The sequence below is a fragment of the Sciurus vulgaris genome (assembly GCF_902686455.1).
Source record: "Sciurus vulgaris genome assembly, chromosome: 6".
Classification (NCBI taxonomy): Eukaryota; Metazoa; Chordata; class Mammalia; order Rodentia; family Sciuridae; genus Sciurus; species Sciurus vulgaris.
Genome location: NC_136466.1, coordinates 167,158,710 through 167,168,166, shown reverse-complemented (window position 1 = coordinate 167,168,166; position 9,457 = coordinate 167,158,710).

The following is a 9,457-nucleotide window of genomic DNA, read 5'->3' as shown; positions in this document are numbered from 1 at the left end:
GGGGCGAGGACTGACCCTACTAAGGACATAGAAAAGAGCGGTTACATTTTACTCTTAACATGAGCCCTCTTGACTTCTTTAGCAAGGCAATTGGTGTAAAAGGTAGACTGTGTCATAAGATGGAAGGCTGTTACAAATTTCTTCACATCTTCAGACGGATTAGGTTGCAATTCAACCTACATTTTCTTCTTCTCTCTTGCTAACTCCAGTGACATTCATTTTGTTTGGGCATCTGCTCAGCACATGTTCTGGGACACTGGGCTCCAGGAAAGGCTCCCAATGGATTGCACCATTGTGGTGATCTTATTGCTTTTCCTGTGAAGTGACCATGCTGGGGGTTTCTGAGGCAGGCCTGCCTGGCCATTCCAGTACCATCTGCTGAGGGAGGGTGGAACTTGTGGTCGCCTAGTCAGGGGTCAGTGGTACTCCAGACTGATCTGGACCCTGCTTGTGGGAGGGGAAATTCTGCTATATATGAGAGGGTCATATTTCCCAACCTAATAAGGGGGAAGTCCTGGGATCACAGTGCTTTGTGCCCATGCACTTCCTGTTTAAAACCCTGCCATTGCTGTAGCTGCGATGCTCCATTGGGTGCAACAGGTGACAAGCTTAGGAAAGAGAGTCAGGAAGCCAGCATGGTGTACCCAGGGTGGATGGCCCTGGGGATCTGGGACCTGAAGACACCACCACCTGCAGACTGCTTACTGAGTAACGGAATTAACTTGTAGATTACTGGATTGTGGAACATCAGAGGTTTCTACCTCGAAGGTGAAAGCAATCCGAGGCACTACCACACGTTTAGCATACCAGGAGGCAGACCTGGGGTCCCAGGGCTAAGATTTCCATTTAATTCCAAGAATAGGAAAAAGGTACCTCTGAAGAATAGGGGCAGAAAGTCCGAAGTGCATAGAGAAGTACAGAAGGGAGAGAATCTGGGAACGCAGGGAGGGGACAAGAGTCTGACAGCCCTTCCCAGCCAGAGGTAGACCAGAAAAGTTGGTGTGATAGTCCATACATCCAACAACCAGTGGTAGGGGGACCACCCCGGCCTGCGTGTTCACTGTCTCTCATGCACAAGGGTCTGTGTCAGAGCAACACCAACCGTGCTGGGTGGGGAGGCAGGGCAGAGCAGATTAAGCTAACAAGCACTGTCCCCACCCATGCTGAATGATGCAGCACGAACTGGACCCAGAATTCCCAGCATGACTCCATGTCAGAAGACCTGATATAGCTGAGATGAAGGCTATATCAAAGGCCTGAGGCAAAGGCGAGCCATTTTCATGGGTTTCCCAGGATCCCAGGCAAAGTCACCAAGGACAGGGCCAGGGAAGACAGTCAATGAAAGTTTACAGAGTCCTGGTCCATCTGGAGTACCACCGAACCCTGACCAGGATGAGCGCGAGCTACCCCTCCATCAGCAGATGTCAATGGATGACTAGGCAGGCAGGCCTTAGAAGCCACTGGTCAAGAGTGGCTCAGACTGAGAGTAACAGAAGCACTTGGACCCCAAACCTTGCTTCCTCTCCTGTGGCTCACCTTCCATTTCCCTTATGCCTAGCTGCCATTTCGGTGAAGTCTTGGGAAGGCAGGCAGATCCTTCAAGTGGGGCTGCTACCTGTCAACACAGAGCTTGCGTCAGTTAAATAAAGTGGCTCTTCACTTGCAGAGTCAGCCTGATGACTTCACGTCCAGTCCACTTTCCTCCCCACCCAGCAAGGATGGGGCTTCAGCAAAAGCTCAGAACACTTGCAGGAACATAAAGAAGAAAGATTCTCTGCACATCTGGGTGCCCCTGGAGCCCGCGTGGGACTAGGAAGCACCTGGTTTCCGGGGAAGCCCTCCCAAGCCGCTCCTGGCCTGAAGCCACACAGTGGTGGCTCTGACTGCTGGGGTCTGCAGAGGTCACCTTTCCCCTATGACTTGACTTCTCTGCACTCTTTCTAACATTTAGTTCTCCAAACTAAATACACATTTTGAAATAATCAAATCTAGATTTCACATGTGATCATTAATCATTTCTTAAATCAGTTCTGTTTTAATTATCTTTAGTTTCTATCTTCCAGTAACTATTATTTAATTGAAATTGATATGTCACCTATTTCCAAGACAGTTGGAATTATCTTTCTAATAGGCACTATTTAAGATAGAGAGCAACCTGGGGACTGCCATTAATTTGCTACTCTTTCTTGGGAACTGGGTGGGGTATCAATCAATCATCAATCAATGAAGAAACAGAAAAGCTTCCCGGTAGTTAGGAGAAACAAGGAAGCTCTTGGATTTGGAGGATTCCATATGTATTATGATATAAATAAATAATAAAATGAAGCAATACTATGACTGTGGCTCAGCCAGTTGCCTGAGCATCTTAAATGGCATGATCCCCTCTCCTCAGGTCTTATAAAGTGTGCTTCTCTGAGAATTTATGCTCTTGGGCCCACGATCAAAATGAAGATTAGTGATTATGGTAAACCACCCTCAAATGCTGAACAAAAAACATGAGGCATCCCTACAATTTGTTCATCTGTCAATCACTAGGTTCAGGGTCGGGTGGAGACATTCCCTCTGCTTCGGGCTGCGGCAAGGCACTCGTTAAGAAACACACGCTGACGGCGGTTCAGCATGCCTCACAGATGCCCGTGTTCGTTCTCTTCTTAGAGTCTGGAGCCTGTTCTTGAACTAGGACTCCGAAAGGAGCCATAGTCCCAGGCTGAGCTCAGAAACCATTGGACGTTCCATTTTGCAGTTTCGTTTGGCTGTCACTCACTGAGATTTGATAGCCCCCAAGGAAGAGAAAGACTCAGTATTGTTTGGGTCCATAATACTTTACTCATAAGAAAAACCATTGTGGAAGTTTCTAAATGCAAGAAGGTATCTGGTGGGTAATGTGTGAATGAATCATTGGGATCATCTGAGCCTCATTCTGTGCGAGCATTTGTGATTCCTCATGTCCTACTTCACAACTGGTTTATACTCCAGATTTCCCATTAAAATATTACTGATGGAGGATAAAGAAAGCAATGGATGTGTTTCTACACCATCAATAAAACCAGAGGATTGACAAAAAGAATCTTAGATTTGTAAAATTTTGTCTCAAATGGACATAATTGTATTAAATATCTGTAAAGTTAAAGAACAGGGTACTTTCTATTAGGTAGAGGGTAGTGAAGGGAGGGGAAGGAATAGGGGGTAGAAAGGACAGTAGAGTGAAACAGCCATTCTTACCTCATGTACATGCTTGACTGCATGACCCATGTGATCCTTCAATATGTTCAATCAGAAGAATGAGAAATTACACTTCATTTATGTATGATTCATCAAAATGTATAAATGCATTCTACTGTCATATACACCTAATTAGAACAAATAAAACATTAATAAAAAAAGACTAAATACAATTGCATCATTTTCTCTCTGTGTTAGAAAAGCAAACACAGCATTGTAGCCTATGCATAGTTGCAAACTGTGTAGCTTAGGAACAGATATTTAGCACTCTAATGAAACCTGGTATAAGGCAATTCGAATCAATACTGTGTAACCTCCAAGACTGAATCTATTTTCTATAGTTTAATCAAGATATTTTAATACTAATACCCTTAAAATCTCTTTTCTTTCTTCTTCTTTTTTAAAGATAAGCCCTTTACTTGCAGGCTCCTTGGAAGAACACATTCAGAAGAGCAGCCCCACCACAGCAGGGGAGACAGACCCTTTTCCATGTATTAGTTATTAGACTGTAATGCAATAATGAGTGTCTAGGTTTAAGATTGCCTTTTTATTCCTTTAGCCTGCTGAGCATGAAAATGTCTTCAGCGTTTCTCAGTAACAATGTAAATACAGCCTGTCTAGATAGAGTTGGCACATTAACTGTATCTGGCCATTTGGAGGTTATTTAATCTAAGGCAATTGCCCACATGAACCCAGCAACCTTCCCTGAACATTGTCCCAAGTACCACCTTGTACTGACAGATGGGATGAGAAAAGTGCATTTCAGATGTCTCACATGCAAGGGACTGAAGGTAGGCTCTTTTTTTCTCCAGACAGGTTCAATTGATTCTTCATTGGAAGTATTCTTTTATTATTGGGACAGTATTTTCTTTATTTATCTAGCTTTATATGAAAATTTAGATACCACATATCTATGTACTCAGACATTCTATTTTTAAAGCCCAGTGTTTAGACATCCTTGTCTGTATTGATGTAGAAGATCATGCTTTTATTTTAATTAATGGCAAAATAAGTCTATCTAGTCATCTGTTCTACTGCATTACTAAAAAGATGTCCTTTCGAAATCTTTTACTTAACCATCCCCATTCCCAAAACATCGTTTGGCAATAGTACCTTGCTCTTGAAGGAAATAGTGTAATAATCAGCTGATATGGCTGAGAAGAGAGGGACAGGGAGCACAGGAGAGTCCCTGAGGTAGAGGCTGACTCCGCTAGGGAAGTGGGAAGTGAGTGTAAGGACACACCTGGGAAGAGCAGGTGTAGGAGTCCAGAAATGGGGTTGGGGTCCCGTGTGCCAGGGACCTCAGGGCTTCCCACAGTTCTAAACCAGAGGAGCCTGACTCAGGAGGCAGAAAGCATGAGAGGGCAAGCAGAGCAGCTGCAAGCAGGAGGGGCCCTGGGGGAGAAGCAGGGGATAAGAAGGGAAAGGCTGGGTCTCGCTCAGCTTGGGAACAAGGAGGAGGTTGGGCAGAAGTCATTGCCGAGATGTCTCAGATCTGCCGTCAGTGCAGGACTGGAGGTGTGGTCAGAGTTTGGAGAGGACATGCCTGATCACTTAGGTATGAAGATATCCGTAGGTACTTATGTGGCGACATTCAGCGCACTGGAAACACCCTCCAAATGTGCAGGAGATTGTTTCTGAAGTCTACCAGTTAAGAGCAAATTTTTATGAATTTATGCTAGAAAATCTGTCACTCAGTCCTTGGACACCAGGCCGTAGCATTGAAATTAAATTTAGAAATATATTTCTTTTGTCAAAATGCTAGTGTGAACAAACACAGTCCCGCAATGCCAGCAAGCCTGACTTGAACTGGGTCCATCACCTCTGAATTTCAGCACGGGGAGTTGACAAATTCCATCCTCCCTGCCCCTGCCTCCTCTCTGTCAGTTTCAGCATGGCTAAGCCTGCAGAGAGATGAGGTTCTAGGTGGACACTCGTAAATCCTGTGTGTCTTCATTGATAGTGCCTGCAATTGCTTTCCCATGATGCGTTCCTGGGAACTAGCAGGGCCAAATGCCATTTTCTCCTGATAAATTCCAACCCCCTTGGTACTCTGTCCAGATAATGGCTTTTACTGGACACTTTATTTTACCACTATTTCTTCAGGATCTCACCTCATATGTGCCGTTACCCTCTTCTCTATTAGTCAAGTGGAGTTGGTAGCAATATGTGTCCAGTATTTCAAGAAAATCTTGCCATTTTAGGATTTTAAAACACAATAAGGTTTTTAAAAATATAGTGGAAGACAATGTTTAAAAACTATCAATATCCAATCTACAAATGAAACTTCTTCAGCACCTGGAAACATTTCTGTATTATCATTAATTAGAGCAATCTACTGTCATCATTTGTGAATTGTCCTCTTTTTAAGAGAATTAGGTTATCTTTTGTCTTTTTTCATTCATGCACACATCCAGTCATCCCTCCTTATTAAGCACTGACTGTGTGTTTTGCAAATTTCAGGTAATAGAACATAACAGTAAACAAAAGACACAGAATCTCCTGCCCTTACTAAATGTACCCTCCAGTGAGGGAAGACAGATGACATTCATACAGAAACAGGATTTGTGCATCGGCTAAACTGATATGGCAGTGCTGATGTTCGTTCTTTCTTGCTTTATACCAAGGGACAGAGTTATTTGTCAAGAAATACTTATAAAAAGTTTAACATGCTTTTTCAGCATTGTTCAATTTCCATCACTTGCACTTTTGTCTTAATTGGGTATAAGTGATTTTTTTTCTCCTTGATCTAAAGAAAGTGATTAACATATAACCCTTTACCCAGCAGAGTAGTACGAACATGTTTGAAATATCCTTAGAATAAATGGCCCGCTTTTCTTACTTTGAAGATAAATTCACTGAAGCTCAGGGAGCTTACATGACTTCTCCAAGGAAATACAGTCTATTCCAGAAATAGAGCAAAATCTATTGCTTTACAAAAATTATTATCAACACTGGCAGTTATTACAGCACAGTATGGAATAATACTAGCAGGGAACATAATTTATTTTCAAATTCAAAAACAATATCATGAATCAACCATTGTGGCGTGGTTTAAGATCATAAGCGAAGTTGTCTGAATTGAGTGAGGGAAGCGGACATAGCTGGGTTTTTCAAAGAGGCCGGATCTTGTTTCTTAAAGTTACACTATTTGTTCAACTTCAAGTATAACCAGGTTATTCCTTAATTAACTACTTTAAGAGATGCATGAAAATAAAATCCAAGGTATGTGAACTACATGTGTAGGCCCGCTCTCTGGACCTCTCCCGGGTGAACACCGAGCACAGCTGAACACCGCATGTTTCAGATCTCATCTGACTGCAGATAGGCTAGAAACCGATTAGTCAGTCACCTGTCCTAGTCCTCGGTGAGCTCCAGGAAGAAATCCTGCATGTCAGTGCATCCTGAAACCATCAGAGTGAAAATCTTCTCATTGGCAGGGGACTTCAATAGGGTCTGTTCTAAAGTGCCAGCACAATCCTGCAAGTCACCTGAAGTCAGACTTTGAAGATGATTTCTATGAAATACACTATTTTTGTCATTGGTGAAATCGTTCATAACATAAGCCAAGCAAGTAGGGTCTTTCTAAGGCATGCAGATCTCATTCGGTACTGGACAGGAAAATAGGTGAACACCGATGTTACATTCAGCAGCTTTTTCATGACGCTTTGAAAACTGAACTGCAACAGAGATCACCAGTGAACTAAAAGAGTTAACTGAACTTCTAGGAGCCTTAAGCTGGCTTTGGTTGGGTGGATTCTTTATTCTTAGATTCTAGTTCAATAAAAATGTAAATGTTATCTGGGTACACAAAACATATTTCACGGTGATAATGAATGTGTTGACATACCGTTCATACTTTATTATATAAATTTTAGTAATGTATTTTCCAGAGAGAAAAATGAACACACAGGGAAACTCTGTGCTCAGCTCTCCAATATGCATGGGAGGCTGGCACTCGCAGCTTCTGTCCTGGGTGCAATTTATTGGCTTGCCTTTATTTAATCAGGGCTGTGGACGTTGGGAGGGACATGACAGCATCCTTATTGACTGAGCTAATCTAGCTGGATTTGAAATAGGAACTAGGAGAGGGTTATTTTTAAAGCAAAACCCATTGATGCATAAACCTGTCCTGCAGCATGATTACTTAAATTTATAATCAATGAGGTGTGTCATAGTGTTTGAACAGTCTGTGAAAGATGACCAGGTTAGGAGGATACAGGTGGCCTGGAGTCCCAGACAGAGGAAGCCTTACGCTTAGGTGGGCATCTTCCAGAAACAGGTTTGATCTGCTGCGAGTGAAGCTTCCAGCAGAACTGCCTGTCTAATTTACAGGCCATTGGCAAAACGGGAACGCAGAAGCCTTTGTTCAAAAGTTATTAAGAATTTCAAGGTATTGGTGGCAGAACATTTCACCCAGTGCACAAGTCACACACTCAGAACGCCTGCCCTGCCTGCGGGGCTGTGGGGAGGGAAGGCTGCCCTCTAGCGTCGCACAGAAAACCAGTTCTCTAATGCTCACTTTTTTTTCTTTTTCTTTTCTTTTCCCTCCCTCCCTCCCTCCCTTCCTTCCTCCCTCCCTCCCCCCCCTTTTTTTAAATTTCCTCCCTCAAGCCCAGTTAAGAGTTTTTCCTGTATATTTTGTCAAAAATGAATTGACAGAGTACACTTATGGGAGAACCCGAGCTCCCCATGCCTTACCCTTGCTTAGCAGCCCTGCTCCCAAAGGCACAGACATGAACAAGAGGATTTCTTGGGGTCCTTTTAGTGGCACTGGTCTGCATTTCACACTACTGGTTTTGCACCAAAGGCATTTTTATTGCACCAAATGCTGCTCAGGGTTATTATTTTGCTTTTCCTTTTTTTCCCCCCTTAGAAAGTAGAAATTCTGTGAACTTTTTAAAAGGTATATTTTATCCTGTTGATTCCAAAACACTGATAGAAAAACAATGATCATCATACTAGTCCACATTGTTTTCTATGACGCAATATTGACAGGGACCCATAAAAATAAGTACCGAAACCAAACTGAAATTCTAAGAAAACCTGAGAGAAACCTGACGTAGCCTTTATTTTTGTATTTTTTTTTTTCTAAGACTTTTGTCTGTGATGATGCAATTTAAGTTGTAGAGGGGAGGGAAGGAAGGGGAGGAATGTTCAGCTTTGTTCCTGTTTTGCTTTGTGCAGTCCAATTTCTCCAAAGACACTGGGAACTCCTTCAACGATTTCCAGAGGTGCCCCACCCCCGACAACATCTGGCACATGGTAGGCACAAAATAAATATTTGTCGAATGAACTAATGAGGGAATGCCTGCTAAAAATCATCATGAGAGTTGATGGTACAGTCTCCATGAAGAGGCATCTAATTATGTTTTGTCATCATATTTTAACAAATCTAAAGGCCCTACAATTGTTCCCTCTGCCATGATGGAGAACACGTGTATGGTAGTCAGGGGATATTAAACAACCCTCTCGTGCCATACCAGGAAGGAGAGAGCAAATCTGTGTTCACAGTTCCCTCACAAATCCAGCCGCTCTTTCCCCCGTATATCTAAATTACAGATTATTTTTCCTTCTTGCGTGGGTGAAGGCAGGCATTCATCAATACAAGCAGTGAGGAAGCAAGAGCTGGAGAGTAGGTGAGCAATGGTACTTTGCTAGCACGGGAAAGGGCTGGAAATGCTCAACTCTGCCCAACCCAGAAGACCTGCACGGGGCATGGGCAAGAGAGGTTCCAAACAACAAAACTGGCCGGCTGCCCACCCACTCGGCCGGCTTCCTTCGAGGGATCAGACTCTGGATGTTCATAAGCCCAGCTCATTAGTGCTGCTGTCATTGAAGATTGCTCTCAGAATCTCCAAACCCCTAAAATGTAGTTGGTACAGAATCATATCCCCAGGTCCAAAGAAAAGCACTGAGTCTAATGAGCAGTTTGGGCTGTGGGTGCTGGTGACTTAATTACTGGGATCTGGTCGAGGGTTATTGGAGGGGAGCTCAGGCAGGACAAGACAAGAGACCCAACAGAGAAGTTTCATTCTGCTACTGGGGCGGAGGGACTGACAGTGGTAGATGGCCGTTGGGACTCCCAGAAGACATTAGGGAAACCCCTTCCATCCACTGCCCCTCCGCCTCCTGGCGGCAGGGACTGGCAGGAGACCCTGGTGAGGCAGCACATCCTTCCCAGGACCTGGCACCCCTGCCCTCTATCAATGGTGTGGGAGGTCGCTCTGGGACC